The sequence below is a fragment of the Podarcis muralis genome, chromosome 2, assembly GCF_964188315.1.
Source record: "Podarcis muralis chromosome 2, rPodMur119.hap1.1, whole genome shotgun sequence".
Lineage (NCBI taxonomy): Eukaryota > Metazoa > Chordata > Lepidosauria > Squamata > Lacertidae > Podarcis > Podarcis muralis.
The window spans coordinates 116,170,629-116,187,375 of NC_135656.1; the positions used below are offsets into that span (position 1 = coordinate 116,170,629).

At 48.1% G+C, this 16,747-nt stretch overlaps 14 non-coding genes across 14 annotated transcripts; all 14 read right to left on the reverse strand.

Annotated features, from left to right (window-relative positions):
- Positions 1–3,374: 3,374 nt before the first annotated feature.
- TRNAE-CUC (transfer RNA glutamic acid (anticodon CUC)) lies at positions 3,375–3,446 on the reverse strand. The gene has a single exon. It is a non-coding gene; the product is annotated as a tRNA-Glu (tRNA).
- Positions 3,447–5,702: 2,256 nt separating this feature from the next.
- Positions 5,703–5,776, reverse strand: TRNAN-GUU (transfer RNA asparagine (anticodon GUU)). The gene has a single exon. It is a non-coding gene; the product is annotated as a tRNA-Asn (tRNA).
- Positions 5,777–6,631: 855 nt separating this feature from the next.
- TRNAE-CUC (transfer RNA glutamic acid (anticodon CUC)) lies at positions 6,632–6,703 on the reverse strand. Its single transcript has one exon. It is a non-coding gene; the product is annotated as a tRNA-Glu (tRNA).
- Positions 6,704–7,299: 596 nt separating this feature from the next.
- TRNAN-GUU (transfer RNA asparagine (anticodon GUU)) lies at positions 7,300–7,373 on the reverse strand. Its single transcript has one exon. It is a non-coding gene; the product is annotated as a tRNA-Asn (tRNA).
- A 773-nt stretch (positions 7,374–8,146) lies between these two features.
- Positions 8,147–8,218, reverse strand: TRNAE-CUC (transfer RNA glutamic acid (anticodon CUC)). The gene has a single exon. It is a non-coding gene; the product is annotated as a tRNA-Glu (tRNA).
- A 1,369-nt stretch (positions 8,219–9,587) lies between these two features.
- Positions 9,588–9,660, reverse strand: TRNAV-CAC (transfer RNA valine (anticodon CAC)). The gene has a single exon. It is a non-coding gene; the product is annotated as a tRNA-Val (tRNA).
- A 1,273-nt stretch (positions 9,661–10,933) lies between these two features.
- On the reverse strand, positions 10,934–11,015 carry TRNAS-GCU (transfer RNA serine (anticodon GCU)). The gene has a single exon. It is a non-coding gene; the product is annotated as a tRNA-Ser (tRNA).
- Positions 11,016–11,034: 19 nt separating this feature from the next.
- On the reverse strand, positions 11,035–11,108 carry TRNAN-GUU (transfer RNA asparagine (anticodon GUU)). The gene has a single exon. It is a non-coding gene; the product is annotated as a tRNA-Asn (tRNA).
- Positions 11,109–11,740: 632 nt separating this feature from the next.
- Positions 11,741–11,814, reverse strand: TRNAN-GUU (transfer RNA asparagine (anticodon GUU)). The gene has a single exon. It is a non-coding gene; the product is annotated as a tRNA-Asn (tRNA).
- Positions 11,815–13,191: 1,377 nt separating this feature from the next.
- On the reverse strand, positions 13,192–13,264 carry TRNAV-CAC (transfer RNA valine (anticodon CAC)). The gene has a single exon. It is a non-coding gene; the product is annotated as a tRNA-Val (tRNA).
- Positions 13,265–13,967: 703 nt separating this feature from the next.
- Positions 13,968–14,041, reverse strand: TRNAN-GUU (transfer RNA asparagine (anticodon GUU)). The gene has a single exon. It is a non-coding gene; the product is annotated as a tRNA-Asn (tRNA).
- A 635-nt stretch (positions 14,042–14,676) lies between these two features.
- Positions 14,677–14,750, reverse strand: TRNAN-GUU (transfer RNA asparagine (anticodon GUU)). Its single transcript has one exon. It is a non-coding gene; the product is annotated as a tRNA-Asn (tRNA).
- A 668-nt stretch (positions 14,751–15,418) lies between these two features.
- On the reverse strand, positions 15,419–15,490 carry TRNAE-CUC (transfer RNA glutamic acid (anticodon CUC)). The gene has a single exon. It is a non-coding gene; the product is annotated as a tRNA-Glu (tRNA).
- Positions 15,491–16,528: 1,038 nt separating this feature from the next.
- On the reverse strand, positions 16,529–16,601 carry TRNAV-CAC (transfer RNA valine (anticodon CAC)). Its single transcript has one exon. It is a non-coding gene; the product is annotated as a tRNA-Val (tRNA).
- Between the last annotated feature and the right edge of the window lie 146 nt (positions 16,602–16,747).

Consider the following 16,747-nt stretch of genomic DNA (forward strand, 5'->3'; position numbering starts at 1 on the left):
CACGCCAGGCACTCCTGTCCTCCACTACCTCCCGCAGTTTGGTCAAACTCATGCTGGTAACCTCGAAAACACTATCCAACCATCTCGTCCTCTGTCGCCCCCTTCTCCTTGTGCCCTCCATCTTTCCCAACATCAGGGTCTTTTCCAGGGAGTCTTCTCCTCTCATGAGGTGGCCAAAGTATTGGAGCCTCAGCTTCACGATCTGTCCTTCCAGTGAGCACTCAGGGCTGATCTCCTTAAGAATGGATAGGTTTGATCTTCTTGCAGTCCATGGGACTCTCCAGAGTCTCCTCCAGCACCGTAATTCAAAAGCATCCATTCTTCGGCGATCAGCCTTCTTTATGGTCCAGCTCTCACTTCCATACATCACTACTGGGAAAACCGTAGCTTTAACCATGCGGACCTTTGTATTGTATCCTGATATGTTACTGTAAAATTTTAATTTGAAAAACCCAAATAAATATGTTTATAAAAAAAGAGAAAGCAGCTGGGTGGGCGCCCTGTTCTCCCCCCCACACACACACACACCAAAAAAAGCAAAGGCGTTGCCCTTTCCTTCCTCTCTTCCTCCTCACCCAAATGCCCCTCCCCGCCCTGTCGCCTCCAATGCTGCCCCTTGGCTGTTCCTCTCTGCCAAGGAACCCCACGTGGCAGACTTCCCGCGAAGAGATAAGGAAGCCTCCTCCCACTTCGGAATTCCTGGGCGGGGGAGGGAGGCGAAGAATGACGTCATTGCCTTTAACCCTTGGAGCACCGAGAGGGGAAAGCGGTTTACGAGCCCTTCGAGGTTCCGTTCCTTCCCCCGTTACCAGCGTCTCTCCATCATCTCAGTCTTAAGAGGGAGACGCTCCGTTTCCTTTCATTCAGGTACCTGGGCGCCAAACTTCAGTCATTGGTCCTTCGTTGAAAGAGAGAATCGGTACGTGGACAGGAATTCCCAGATCTCAAGCGTTCACTTACGAATGAATGTTTCTTACTGCGGCTAAACGGCCAGCATAGTAAAACCAGAATTTAAGCATAATTTTTACATAAATATTAAAACGGTCAAAGTGGAATTTAACAATTAGCATACTGATTAAATAGATTTAAAATACGTATCCAAGGAAATATAAACTCCATTAAAAGTCCCCCCCCCCCTTTTAAATACCAATGACTTAGACTTATTTTGATGGGACTCCTATAAATAGGTGAGCAAAGTTGTAGGCATTTTAAACTGAGCTACTAGTCAGCTACCATACCATAATTCCCATCCCAGGAAAGGAGAATCCTGGCCGACCTTTTAAGGTAGCCCTTTCTGACCTCATATCTTCCAGATTATGATGATGATTATTTGCTTTCCTCACAAAAGTGACCCAAAGCAACATACATTAAAACCAATTGAAAGAAACATGACCAGTAAAAGTGGGGGGTACGGGGGACCACATACAGGAGACAAATGGTGAGTCTTACAGATCCCGCCAGCTAAAATAAGCTCCAAATGCCTGAAACCTTTCAAAAAGGAGGGTGCCAGGCATACCTTGGTGGTGGAGAGGGGGGCCATTTCACAAGTAGCGAGGCCAACACCAAAAAAAGCCTCTTCTCATGGTAGCACCCCCTCAGGTAACAATCTCAGAGATCAGCACTGGCTTTCAATTGATTATGGGCCCAATTCAGGGTGTTACTATTGGCATTTAAAGCCCCAGGGAGGTAACTTCGGTGCCACTAATGCAGCAGTTTGAAAAGTCACACAGGCAGCCAAACCCGTTTTAGAAAGTGGTAAAAGTTCCTAAATTATTGGTATAGTAACACAAGAATGGGACGCGGGTGGTGCTGTGGGTAAAAGCCTCAGCGCCTAGGGCTTGCCGATCGAAAGGTCGGCGGTTCGAATCCCCGCGGCGGGGTGCGCTCCCGTCATTCGGTTCCAGCGCCTGCCAACCTAGCAGTTTGAAAGCACCCCCGGGTGCAAGTAGATAAATAGGGACCACTTACAAGCAGGAAGGTAAACGGTGTTTCCGTGTGCGGCTCTGGCTCGCCAGAGCAGCGATGTCACGCTGGCCACGTGACCCGGAAGTGTCTCCGGACAGCGCTGGCCCCCGGCCTCTTGAGTGAGATGAGCGCACAACCCTAGAGTCTGGCAAGACTGGCCCGTACGGGCAGGGGTACCTTTACCTTTTTAACACAAGAATGGCTTGTGAGAGCCATGCAGCTAAGGGGGAGCAACCAGCTTAGCCTCTTCACATGCTGAGTTCATCAGGTAGACTGAAGAGAAACAAAAGCTTGGTTACCTAGTTCCTCCCAAGGTGAGCTAGGCCTGGCAGGACAGCTTACTCTATGGTCGTAACCCATTCATACATTAATTAGACCTGGGACACAGCAGTGAGACTGCTAAATTCTAAGCAATATTTATTTAGTTATTTCTTACATTTAATATCCATCTTCTTTCCCCAAGGAGGACAAGATGGTGTGCATCTTCCTCCTACACATTTAATCCTCACAAACAACCCTGTGAACTCCTCCAGATGTTTTTGGCCTACAACTCCCATGATCCCTAGATAGCAGGACCAGTGGTCAGGGATTATGGGAACTGTAGTCTCAAAGCATTTGGAGGGCCGAGGTTAGGAAGCCTGTTCTAGGTCTAGCAGACAAAATAACCACTGATAAATGGTCGGGTGGTGGATGGCATCCCCCACATTTGACTCTTCTTGGGCAAAAAAAAAGAGGATGGCACCTTCTCTTGGCTATAGGCAGGGCCAATTTGCCAGGATACCAAATTCGGGGTGAGCAATTGTAGTTGAAATGGATCTATTGCACAAAAAAACCCTCCCCCCAAGCTGGATTTTTTAATTTTTAGTTTTGCAAATAAGGACAGCATCAGGAAAATGCCCTGACTAGTGTAGAATAGCCATTTGCTTGAAGCAATGCCATCTAAGCTCTCCACAAACGAATCAGAATGAATGTCCATAGACACATAGAATCGTAGAGTTGAAAGGATCCCTAAGGATCACCTAGTCCAGTGGTGGCCAAACTTGACCCTCCAGCTGTTTTGGGACTACAACTCCCATCATCCCTAGGAAACAGAACCAGTGGTCAGGGATGATGGGCATTGTAGTCCCAAAACAGCTGGAGGCCAGGTTTGGCCACCACTGACCTAGTCCAACTCTCTTCAGTGCAGGAAGTACGGCTAAAGAACCCCTGACAGGTGGCTCTCCAACCTTGCTTCAAAAAAACTGCAACAAAGGAGAATCGACCACCTTCCGAGGTAGTCCATGACTGGCACCACAACTGTGGGACCAAAATAAATGAGGCTTCAGGGTCTGAGTTCCTGGAAGGGGTTCAGTGCTGGTGGTATAATTGAAGTTCATCTGGAATGACCCTCTTTCCATTTTGCAAAAGAATTCCCTGACCGGGAATCGAACCTGGGTCGCGGCGCTGAGAGCGCCGAATCCTGACCACTAGACCACCAGGGATGTGCAAGCTGATCTCTCTCTCTCCATTCTTTCAAGAGACAAGCACCGTATCAAACTGCTAAGAAATGGTGCTTTGCCAGTCAGACATCCTGCCCAGTGGCAGGTTTTCTTTAGTTGCTGTGAAGAGTTCCAACTCTGTTAGGAAGCTGAAAAGGAGCATTTGGTCATCCTCTTCCATGGGGAGTTTTTGCCAGGGAAGGGAAACCAAGGCCACTCTCACTGAAAGTGAATAGGGTAGGGGGAGAGGCAGTGACTGGCCCTGGTCAACCCATGAGTTTCATGGCCCAGTCAGGACACCAAAGCCCCTCCCTCTCCTGGCACCAAGCCTGGCAGAGTTGGCACCTGCGGGGAGCACAAGGGGCGGCTGGTTGGTTTCAGTCTCTTGAGCTCTGTGTTCTGGGCCCAGGATGTTCCCACTGTGGGTTCTGCCTGGGTGAAGGAAATGAGCTGGGCGTGGCCCATCAGCCAGTTTAGAGCTAGTTACTATACAAATTTTATCCCTCAGAACTTTTGAGGGAGTTTGCTTTCTTCCTCCTCTCTCCCAATCCTTTGTCCTTTCGTGCCATCCCTTTTAGATGTTACGACTGATGACAGGAATGGTCTCATTGCTGATCTTGGAATGAGTCGTGGCTGGTGCATTCCTTCCTCTGCTTTTTGCCTTTTATTTATTTATTATTTATTTATTTTGAAAATAATATTTATTACTTTTCCAACAATTTAAACACTACAAAAAAGAAGAAGAAGAAGAAGAAGAAGAAGAAGAAGAAGAAGAAGAAGAAGAAGAAGAAGAAAATGGACAATACAATACAATACAATACAAAAACACTACATAACACTAACACATTAAACTAACAAAACCAAACAAAAACAGTTTAAAACACATCAAACAATTTCAGTATCTTATCTTTCATTCACTTATTTCAACGACCTCCTCACACCTCCCTTTTTGTATTCCACTTCTGCTAATTGTTTCAGCAATTCCTTTCCATCTTCCTCTGTTTTCTATCCTATACTTATCTTAACACATTCTAACCTTATTTTTCCTTTAATATTTTATTAATCTATTTATACTTAATTCCTTATAACATTTCTACTAAAGCCATATAACTTCATTCCAACATTCTTCTAACATTCATTAATTTTACAGTATTTCTGTAAATAGTCTTTATTATTTATTTATTTATGCATTTATTTACCGTATTTTTCGCACCATAGGGCGCACCGGACCATAGGGCACACCCAGTTTTTAGGGGGGGAAATCAAGAAAAAAATCTTCCCCCCCCCCCAGCCCCAAAGAGCAGCCGGAGGGGTTGCGAGCAGCTATGGAGCAAGCCAAGTTTTGGCTTCCCCTTTAGCCCCATGCAGCCTCTCCTTGCCGGGAGACGCTGCACAGGGCTAAAGAAGCCATAGCCCCATGCAGCCTCTCCTTGCGGAGGGGTTGCGCGCAGATATGGAAGAAGGCAAGGCAGCGAGCGGGATGGATCCCGCTCGCTGTTTTGCCTTCCCCTTTAGCCCCGCGCAGCCTCTCCTTGCGGAGGGGTTGCGCGCGGCTATGGAAGAAGGCAAGGCAGCGAGCGGGATGGATCCCGCTCGCTGTTTTGCCTTCCCCTTTAGCCCCGCGCAGCCTCTCCTTGCCGGGAGATGCTGCGCAGGGCTTTCCTGGCTTTTCTGGGAGGTGGGGGAATTCCCCCACCTCCCGCAAAACCGGCAGAAGCCGCGCGCACTTTAAAAGGGCTGCACGGCTTCTCCTGGCTTTCCTGGGAGGTGGGAGAAGGGACTGATGCGGCCAGTCAGTCCCTTCTCCCTTCTGTGGAAAAGCCCGCAAGAGCGCACGGAGCTTGTGTGCGGCTCTTGGGGGCTTTTCCCGCCTGCCTCCCGCCCTGCATTCGCTCCATAGGACGCACACACATTTTCCCTTGCTTTTTAGGAGGGAAAAAGTGCGTCCTATGGTGCGAAAAATACGGTATTTATTTGATTTCTATACTGCCCTATACCCGAAGGTCTCAGGGCGGTTGTCATAAAATATTGAATACATAAAAGCAAAACAAAAGTAACAACCCAGTAACCCCTCCCCCAACCTACTTCCCCCAACCCTTTCAGAGAGGTAGACCAGCACACCCCAACAAAAGGGCTGCGTGGATATTGCGTTAAACTCCTAGAGATACTGAGGGTGGGCTTAATCCCTCATGTGTGCAGAGGTCAACAGATTAGCAATTCACCACTCAGGCTCCTCATTGCAGGCAGATTTCCAGCAGCCGTCCCTGGGTGGGCTCGAACCACCAACCTTCTGGTTAACAGCCAGACGCGCTAACCGATTGCGCCACAGAGACCTGGGTAGAGCTGTTTCTCTGCCTCCTGTTATGCTCGGTGCTGGGAAAGTTCGTTTTGAAAAGGAACTAGTTCAAGTTCAAGGAGGAACCAGTTCCAGGAGGAATCATGTTCTGGGCCTAGCAGAGAGAATAACCACTGATAAATTGTCAGGTCTGGATGGCACCCTCACATTTGACTCTTCTTGGGCAACAAAGAGGAGGATTCCACCTTCTCTTGGCTATAGGCAGGCCCAATTTACTGGGATACCAAAGGAGGGAAGTAATTGTAGTTTAAATGGATATATTGCACAAAAAGCCCCTTAAGCCAAGCTGGATTTATTTATTTATTTTTATTTTGCAAATAAGGACAGCATCAGGAAAATGCCCCGACAAGGGTAGAATAGCCATTTGCTTGAAGCAATGCCATCTAAGCTCTCCACAAACAAATCAAGATGAATGTCCATAGAAACATAGAATCGTAAAGGATCCCCAAGGATCACCTAGTCTGGTGGTGGCCAAACTTGGCCCTCCAGCTGTTTTTGGACTACAACTCCCATCATCCCTAGGAAACAGGAGCAGTGGTCAGGGATGATGGGAATTGTAGTCCCAAAACAGCTGGAGGGCCAAGTTTGGCCACGACTGACCTAGTCCAACTCTCTTCAATGCAGGACGTACAGCTAAAGAACCCGGACAGGTGGCTCTCCAACCTCGCTGCCAAAAACCTGCAGCGAAGGAGAATCGACCACCTTCCAAGGTAGTCCATGACTGCCACTGCAACTGCAGGACCAAAATAAATGAGCCTTCAGGGTCTGAGTTCCTGGAAGGGGTTCAGCAGAAATTCATCTGGAATGACCCTCTTTCCATCTTGCAAAAGTATTCCCTGACTGGGAATCGAACCCGGGCCGCGACGGTGAGAGCGCCGAATCCTAACCACTAGACCACCAGGGATGTGCAAGGTGATCTCTGTCCCTCCACTCTTTCAAGAGACGAGCTCCGTATCAAACTGCTAAGAAATGGTGTTTTGCCAGTCAGACATCCTGCCAAGTGGCAGGTTTTCCTTACTTGCTGTGAAGAATTCCAACTCCGTTAGGAAGCTGAAAAGCAGGATTTGGTCATCCTCTTCTGTGGGGAGTTTTTGCCAGGGAAGGGAAACCAAGGCTACACTCATTGAAAGTGAATAGCGTGGGGGGAGAGGCAGTGCATTCCTTCCTCTGCTTTTTGCCTATTATTATTATTATATTAATTAATTAATTTCTATACCGCCCTATACCCGAAGGTCTCAGGGCGGTTGTCATAAAATATTGAATACATAAAATCAAAACAAAAATAACAACCCAGTAACCCCCCCCCCCAAAATACTTCTCTTTAAAGGAGTGTGGCCTTGGTTTCCCCTTCAGAGAGGCAGACCAGCACACCCCAACAAAAGGATATTGCATTAAACTCCTAGAGATACTGAATGTGGGCTTAATCCCCCATGTGTGCAGAGGGCAACAGATTAGCAATTCACCACTCAGGCGCCTCATTGCAGGCGGATTTCCAGCAGCCGTCCCTGGGTGGGCTCGAACCACCAACCTTCTGGTTAACAGCCAGACGCGCTAACCCATTGCGCCACAGAGACCTGGGCAGAGCTGTTTCTCTGCCTCCTGTTATGCTCGGTGCTGGCAAAGTTCATTTTGAAAAGGAATTAGTTCAAGTTCAAGGAGGAACCAGTTCCAGGAAGAATGATGTTCTAGGTCTAGCAGACAAAATAACTACTGATAAATTGTCAGGCCTGGATGGCACCCCCCACATTTGGCTCTTCTTGGGCAAAAAAAGAGGAGGATTGCACCTTCTCTTGGCTATAGGAAGGGCCAATTTGCCAGGATACCAAATTCAGGGTGAGCAATTGTAGTTGAAATGGGTCTATTGCACAAAAAGCCCCTTCTCCTAAGCCGGATTTTTTTTCAAATAAAGGCAGCAGGAGGGAAATGCCCTGAGATGTGTAGAATTGCAATTTGCTTGAAGCAATGCAGTCTAAGCTCTCCACAAACAGATCAAGATGAATGTCCATGGAACACAGAATCGTAGAGTTTTAAGGAAACCCAAGGATCCCCTAGTCCAGTGGTGGCCAAACTTGGCCCTCCAGCTGTTTTGGGACTACAACTCCCATCATCCCTAGGAAACAGGACCAGTGGTCAGGGATGATGGGCATTGTAGTCCCAAAACAGCTGGAGGTCCAACCTTCAACGAAGGAGAGTCCACCACCTTCCAAGGTAGTCCATGACTGGCACCCCAACTGCGGGACCAAAATAAATGAGGCTTCAGGGTCTGAGTTCCTGGAAGGGGTTCAGCATTGCTGGTGGTATAACAGATGTTCATCTGGAATGACCCTCTTTCCATCTTGCAAAAGAATTCCCTGACCGGGAATCGAACCCGGGCCGCGGCGGTGAGAGCGCCGAATCCTGACCACTAGACCACCAGGGATGTGCAAGCTGATCCCTGTCCTTCCGTTCTTTCGAGAGATGAGCTCCGCATCAAGCTGCTAAGAAATGGTTCTCTGCCAGTCAGACATCCTGCCAAATGGCAGGTTTTCTTTGCTTGCTGTGAAGAGTTCCCACTGCATTAGGAAGCTGAAAAGCAGCATGTGGTCATCCTCTTCCCTGGGGAAGGGAAACCAAGGCCCCACTCATTGAAAGTTCCATGGTACCACTTTAAACAGTTGTGGCTTCCCCCAAAGACTTCTGGGAGCTCCCAGTTTGTTATCAGCACTGAGAGTTGTAAGGAGTCTGCCCCCTGACTTCCAACTTGGGGTCCCTTCCAACTCTGCAATGCTATCATTCTATGTTTTGTGGGGTGAACAAGAACTTAGCCTAAAGCAGGAGCTGCCTGCTGTTTGCACCTGCTTGCAAATAGCGTGACCTGCTTAGCTGGCACCTGATTGTAGGATCGGTTGGATAACATTCAGCATGGGTCACTTGGTTACAAATTTGCAGCAAGTGTGAACAAGGGTTTCCAAGGAAGATTTGTGTGGTTTGTTTCTAGTGAGACTTGGGGGCTCAATTCCTCTTAAAGCAGGTTACGTTGTTGTGCTGTTTCAACTCTCTCCCTTGTGAACTGTTTCGTTCAGACAATACAGTCATACCTCATGTTACATCCGCTTCATGTTATAGTCTTTCAGGATATGTCCTGCGGCGACCCAGAAGTACCAGAAATGGTTACTTCTGGGTTTCACCGCTCGCGCATGCGCAGACATGCAAAATGACGTCACACACATGCGCAGAAGCGGCGAGTCGCAACCTGCGCATACGCAGATGCGCCACTGCGGGTTGCGCTCTTTTCATGTTGCGAATGGGCCTCCGGAACAGATCCCGTTCGCCACCAGAGGTGCCACTGTAAGAGGAACTTTCCAGCCACAAAGCCTGTCCAGGTGAAATCTCTCTTGGAAGTAAAGGTGCCAGCTATGTAGGTCACACTGTTTGCAAGGGAAGTCCTGACCGAGAGAGAAGAAATAATAGTGGCACTTAGGTCAAGAGGGCCTCTCAGACCCCTACATTAATGCTAGGGTTAGTGCAGGCTTCCTCAACCTCGACCCTCCATATGTTTTTGGCCTACAGCTCTCATGATCCCTAGCTAGCAGGACCAGTGGTCAGGGATGCTGGGAATTGTAGTCTCAAAACACCTGGAGGGCTGAGATTGAGGAAGCCTGGGTTAGTGGGTAGATATCCAGTCTGTGTTTTGTTTTGGGTAGTGTACTATGTCTGTTCCTGATTGTTTTAGATATTATTTCTTTCTACACCTTACAAAAGAATTCAGTAGGCATATTTAAAAAGAAAAGAAAAGAAGAGGAGCACCATGTTTCTGCCTGGTTTCGAACCAGGGACCTTTCGCGTGTGAGGCGAACATGATGACCACTACACTACAGAAACTCTGCCTTAGCTGAGGCCCTTGTTCCTGCCCCCTGGCCAAGAAAGATCCTTTTGGCTTGGAGTCCTTGGCACTTAGAGAATGGCAGTGCCACATGCTCCAGATTGATGGGGTGGGGCATACCCCATCCAGCTAAGTGGCGCCGTGGAAGCGTGCTGGGCCCATAACCAAGAGGTTGATGGATCAAAGCCATTGTCTGCTGGTCAGCAGCAGCTACCTTTTGCTTTTGACTTGGACAACCCAAAAATGCAGGGAGGAGATTTTCCTGCTACTGAGTAGGACGCTACAGGCTCTCCCTCCTTTGATTTAGGAGAACGAATCCTGTTGCAGAAGAGATGGGGAGACACGTCTTTTAAGGGAGAAATAACATCTCCCCACCCCCCCAACGCACAGTACTGGATCAACCAATAGGCAGAATAAGCTTGTGCTTAGAGCACCAATCTTTTTTATTTTTATTTCTGAAGATTGCTATAACCTTCGCTGCCGCAATCCCTCTCCTAGGGACCCAAGTGCAACCTGGAGTCCAGGCCTTGGCAACAGCTTCATTCTGTTCTTTGACATAATTCAATGCTGGCCATAAGGCAGAAGCTGGAGCTGCAACACTCCTTCCATTTGGCAAAATTTCCTGGCTGGGAACTGAACCTAGGCCGCAGTGCATCCTAACCAGGGATGTGCATGGTGATCTCTGCTTCTCTATTCTTTTCATGTGATGGGCCAACTGCAAGGAAATGGCACTTGACTAGCCAGCCAGCCTCCTAGTCAAGGGGCAGATTTTCCTTCTGTAGGCCAAATCAACAGCTGACCCTACAGAGTGGCAAAGGTAGTATAGTAAACCAAAGGCTTATGCCACAGAGGAATATCCAAAAAAGGCTTGCTTGCAGGATCATCACCTTGTCATGGTTAGTGGGCTTGCACGTTCCTATGATCCTTGTAAGTGAAGCCGTCGGGAGTCTTGTACTCCCAGTAGGGTCGCCAAAGGTAGTAAGGCCCAAGGGGAGGAGCTAGACAAAGAATGATCCAAGAAGTCCTCAATGGCAGAACAGGCGGATGATAACAAGCGTGCCCTGATCTACACACATAAATTCACAGGCAGGCATCTTCCAAAAACCCATCTAATCCTCAGCATGATCAACTCCTATGGGGAAGCCTATGTCCCCACTGTGGAAGGGTGTGTGGATCCAGAATTGGCCTCCACAGTCCACAGGACCATATTCATGGAAGACAATCCTACTCAGCTACGAGCAATCGCCAAAGAAGAGGATCCAAAAAAGGGGCCGACGAGGGTGGGATTCGAACCCACGCGTGCAGAGCACAATGGATTAGCAGTCCATCGCCTTCACCACTCGGCCACCTCGTCCAGAAATCCTGCAAGCAGCCATCCCTGGGTGGGCTCGAACCACCATCCTTCTGGTTAACAGCCAGATGCGCTAACCCATTGCGCCACAGAGACCTGGGCGGTAGCATCCTTGGTCTGAGATCTTAATAGTGGAACACTCCTGACAGACTAAGGATGGGATGTGCATGTGTCCTTATACCAATTTCCAGTTTCCATGGAGAAAGGGGAGGAGGAACTGTCCTGCAGCTCAAAGGGTCAGTGGCAGAACTGGTGTCCCTTTCAACAACTCCACAAGTAGAGTGGGAGCAGGGTACTCAACAAGCAAGCCTTGAGGAGTTAAATATTATGGGCTAGAGTTAGACACCACCCTTTGAACGTTCCTTTGCTCTGCTTTTCAGTTTCAGCAGTATTCTCCACCTGGCCAGCAATAAAGCGGTAAGAGTCACACGTTTATTTATTCTGCAGTTATGATGAGGAGGAAAAGCAGTACTGGGTGCTTATTGCCAAAGGGTGAAATAAGGAGATAAAGTGATCTGGGAGAAAAAACTACTCCAAGTTCCTTTTTCTTATTTTAAAGCACTCACTATATTCACAGTCATAGTGACTCTTTTTGGCTGTTTGGATAATGTGCTGAACTCCTAGGGAAAAGGGCTACTAAGGCTGCGCTTGAACCTCCATGTGGGCAGAACACAACAGATTAGCAATTCACCACTCAGGCTCCTCATTGCAGGCAGATTTCCAGCAGCCGTCCCTGGGTGGGCTCGAACCACCAACCTTCTGGTTAACAGCCAGACGCGCTAACCGATTGTGCCACAGAGACCTGGGCAGAGCTGTTTCTCTGCCTCCTGTTATGCTCGGTGCTGGGAAAGTTCATTTTGAAAAGGACCTACTTCAAGTTCAAGGAGGAACCAGTTCCAGGAAGAATGATGTTCTAGGCCTAGCAGACAAAATAGCCACTGATAAATTGTCAGGTCTGGCTGGCATCCCCCACATTTGGCTATTCTTGGGCAACAAAGAGGAGGATTCCACCTTCTCTTGGCTATAGGCAGGGCCAATTTTCCAGGATACCAAGGAAGGGAAGTAATTGTAGTTGAAATGGAGCGATTGGACAAAAAGCCCCTTAACCCAACCTGGATTTTTTTTTTATTATTTTTGCAAATAAGGACAGCATCAGGAAATGCCCCGACAAGGGTAGAATACCAATCTGCTTGAAGCAATGCTGTCTAAGCTCTCCACAAACAAATCAAGATGAATGTCCATAGAAACACAGAATCATAGAGTTGGAAGGATCCCCAGGGATCCCCTAGTCCAGTGGTGGCCAAACTTGGCCTTCCAGCAGCTTTGGGACTAAAACTCCCATCATCCCTAGGTAACAGGACCAGTGGTCAGGGATGCTGGGCATTTTAGTCCCAAAACAGCTGGAGGACGAAGTTTGGCCACCACTGACCTAGTCCAACTGGATACCCTAATCCACCTTGCTTCAAAATACCTGCAACGCAGGAGAGTCCAGCACCTTCCAAGGTTGTCCATGACTGGCACCGCAACTGCAGGATTGGTTGGCTAACATTCGGCATGGATCCCTTGGTTACAAATTTGCAGCAAGCGTGAACAAGGGTTTCCAAGGAAGATTTTTATGGTTTGTCTCTAGTGAGACTTGAGGTCTCAATTCCTCTTAAAGCAGGTTACATGGTTCTTCTGTTTCAACCCTCTCCCTTGTGAACCATTTCGTTCAGACAATAACAGGAGCTTTCCAACCACAAAGCCTGTCAGGTGAACTCTCTCTTGGAAGTAAAGGCGCCAGCTATGTAGGTCACATGTTTGCAAGTGGAGTCCTGACTGAGAGAGAAGAAATAATAGTGGCACTTGGGTCAAGAGGGCCTCTTGCACACCCTACATTGATGCTAGGGTTAGTGCAGCATTCCTCAACTTTGGCCCTCCAGATGTTTTTGGCCTACAGCTCCCATGATCCCTAGCTAGCAGGACCAGTGGTCAGGGATGCAGCGAATTGTAGTCTCAAAACATCTGGAGGGCTGAGGTTGAGGAAGCCTGGGTTAGTGGGTAGATATCCAGTCTGTGTTTTGTTTTGGGTAGTGCACTGTGATTGTTCCTGTTTGTTTTAGATATTATTTCTTTCTACACCTTACAAAAGAATTCAGTAGGCATATTAAAAAAAGAAAAGAAAAGAAGAGGAGCACCATGTTTTTGCCTGGTTTCAAACCAGGGACCTTTCGCGTGTGAGGCGAACGTGATGACCACTACACTACAGAAACTCTGCCTTAGCTGAGGCCCTTGTTCCTGCCCCTGGCCAAGAAAGATCCTTTTGGCTTGGAGTCCTTGTCACTCAGAGAATGGCAGTGCCAAATGCTCCAGATGGATGGGGTGGGGCATACCCCATCCAGCTAAGTGGCGCCGTGGAAGCGTTCTGGGCCCATAACCAAGAGGTTGATGGATCAAAGCCATCGTCTGCTGGTCAGCAGCAGCTACCTTTTGCTTTTGACTTGGACAACCCAAAAATGCGGGGGAGATTTTCCTGCTACTGAGGAGGACGCTGTAGGCCCTCCCTCCTTTGGCAACTGATCTGGGAGAACGAATTCTGCTTCAGAAGAGAAGGGGAGACACTGCCTGGAATAGAGCCTAACTCTGTGTTTTGGTCAGCATGCCCTGATCTACACATATAAAGTAAATTCACGCACAGGCGTCTTCCAAAAACCCATCTAATCCTCAGCATGATCATCTCTCACCCAGAAACCTAAGTTGCCACTGTGGAAGGGCGTGTGGATCCAGAATTGGCCTCCACAGTCATTTATGGAACATATTCAGGGAAGACAGTCCTACTCGGCTACGAGCAATCGCCAAAGAAGAAGATCCAAAAAAGGGACTGACAAGGGTGGGATTCGAACCCACGCGTGCAGAGCACAATGGATCCATCGCCTTCACCACTCGGCCACCTCGTCCAGGAATCCTGCCCACCGCCGTCCCTGGGTGGGCTTGAACCACCATCCTTCTGGTTAACAGCCAGACGCGCTAACCCATTGCGCCACAGAGACCTGGGCGGTACAATCCTTGGTCTGAGATCTTATTACTGGAACACTACTGACAGACTAAGGATGTGATGTGCATGTGTCCTTCTGCCAATTTCCTGGTTTCAATGGAGAAAGGGGAGGAGGAACTGTCCTGCAGCTCAAAGGGTCAGTGGCAGAACTGGCGTCCCCTTCAACAACTCCACAAGTAGAGTGAGAGCAGGGTACTCAACAAGCAAGCCTTGAGGAGTTAAATATTATGGGCTAGGGTTAGACGCCACCCTTTGAACTTTCCTTTGCTCTGCTTTTCAGTTTCTGCAGTGTTCTCCACCTGGCCAGCAATAAAGCAGTAAGAGTCACACATTTATTTATTCAGCATGTATTATGATGAGGAAAAGCAGTATTGGGTGCTTATTGCCAAAGGGTGAAATAAGGAGATATAGTGATCTGGGAGAAAACACTACCCCAAGTCCCTCTTTCTTATTTTACAGCACTCACTATATTCACAGTCATAGTGACTATTTTTGGCTGCTTGGATAATGTGCTGAACTCCTAGGGAAAAGGGCTACTGAGGATGGGGGCTTGAACCCCCATGTGGGCAGAACACAACAGATTAGCAATTCACCACTCAGGCGCCTCATTGCAGGTGGATTTCCAGCAGCCGTCCCTGGGTGGGCTCGAACCACCAACCTTCTGGTTAACAGCCAGACGCGCTAACCCATTGCGCCACAGAGACCTGGGCAGAGCTGTTTCTCTGCCTCCTGTTATGCTCGGTGCTGGCAAAGTTCATTTTGAAAAGGAACTAGTTCAAGTTCAAGGAGGAACCAGTTCCGGGAAGAATGATGTTCTAGGCCTAGCAGACAAAATAACCACTGATAAATTGTCAGGTCTGGCTGGCACCCCCCACATTTGGCTCTTTTTGGGCAAAAAGAGGAGGATGACATCTTCTCTTGGCTATAGGAAGGGTCAATTCGCCAGGATACCAAATTCAGGGTGAGCAATTGTAGTTGAAATGGATCTATTGCACAAAAAGCTCCTTCCCCTAAGATGGATTTTTTTTTTGCAAATAAAGACAGCAGGAGGGAAATGCCCTGAGAAGTGTAGAATTACAATTTGCTTGAAGCAAAGCTGTCTAAGCTCTCCACAAACAAATCAAGATGAATGTCCATAGAAACACAGAATTGTAGAGTTGGAAGGAAACCCAAGGATCCCCTGATCCACCTCACTTCAAAAAACCTGCAATGAAGGAGAATCCACCATCTTCCAAGGTTGCCCATGACTGGCACCGCAACTGCGGGACCAAAATAAATGAGGCTTCAGGGTCTGAGTTCCTGGAAGGGGTTCAGCACTGGTGGTATAACAGACGTTCATCTGGATTGACCCTCTTTCCATCTTGCAAAAGAATTCCCTGACCGGGAATCGAACCCGGGCCGCGGCGGTGAGAGCGCCGAATCCTGACCACTAGACCATCAGGGATGTGCAAGGTGATCCCTGTCCCTCTGTTCTTCCAAGCAATGAGGGCTGTAAAGGCTGGTGGAACCAAGTTTTTTGTGGGGGAGTCTTGAGTTGGAGAAGTTAAAGGATGGAACAGACATTTGAGGGTAGTCAAACTGAAAAGTACATTTGATGGTACTGTACATGGTGCTCTGTCATAACTTATATGATCCCACAACTGGGTCATATTCTGTTGTTGTTGTTTAGTCGTTTAGTCGTGTCCGACTCTTCGTGACCCCATGGACCAGAACACGCCAGGCACCCCTGTCCTCCACTACCTCCCGCAGTTTGGTCAAACCCATGCTGGTAACCTCGAAAACACTATCCAACCATCTTGTCCTCTGTCGCCCCCTTCTCCTTGTGCCCTCCATCTTTCCCAGCATCAGTGTCTTCTCCAGGGAGTCTTCTCTTCTCATGAGGTGGCCAAAGTACTGGAGCCTCAGCTTCACGATCTGTCCTTCCAGTGAGCACTCAGGGCTGATTTCCTTAAGAATGGATGCGTTTGATCTTCTTGCAGTCCATGGGACTCTCAAGAGTCTTCTCCAGCACCATAATTCAAAAGCATCAATTCTTCGGCGATCAGCCTTCTTTATGGTCCAGCTCTCACTTCCATACATCACTACTGGGAAAACCATGGCTTTAACTATACGGACCTTTGTTGGCAAGGTGACATCTCTACTTCTCAAGATGCTGTCTAGGCCTGTCATCCTTGCCAAGAAAACTCCATGGACAAATACAACAGGGTCATATTCTACCTGACCCTAAAAAAATATCTGTGGCCAGATTTACCCAAGCAAGAATGTACCCAAGCATTATCGGCAAACAACATATGAGGTGTGTAATTTCGTATTGATTTTTCTTGCGAGACTTTAAAACAATTTTCAAATCTCTGGCTTCCATTGTAATGCTCAAGTTGTGAGTAGCTATCCAGTCTGTTTTGTTTGGGGTAGTTCACAATGTTTGCTTTAGATGTTATTTCTTCTATATTTTACTCAAAAAATTATTAAAAGTGGAGCACCATGTTTCTGCCTGGTTTCGAACCAGGGACCTTTCGCGTGTGAGGCGAACGTGATAACCACTACACTACAGAAACTCTGCCTTAGCTGTGGCCCTTGTTCCTGCCCCCTGGCCAATAAAGATCCTTTTGGCTTGGAGTTCTTGGCGCTCAGAGAATGGCAATGCCACATGCTCCAGATGGATGTGGTGGGGCACTGGCCCCACAACTCCTTCTGGCTGCAG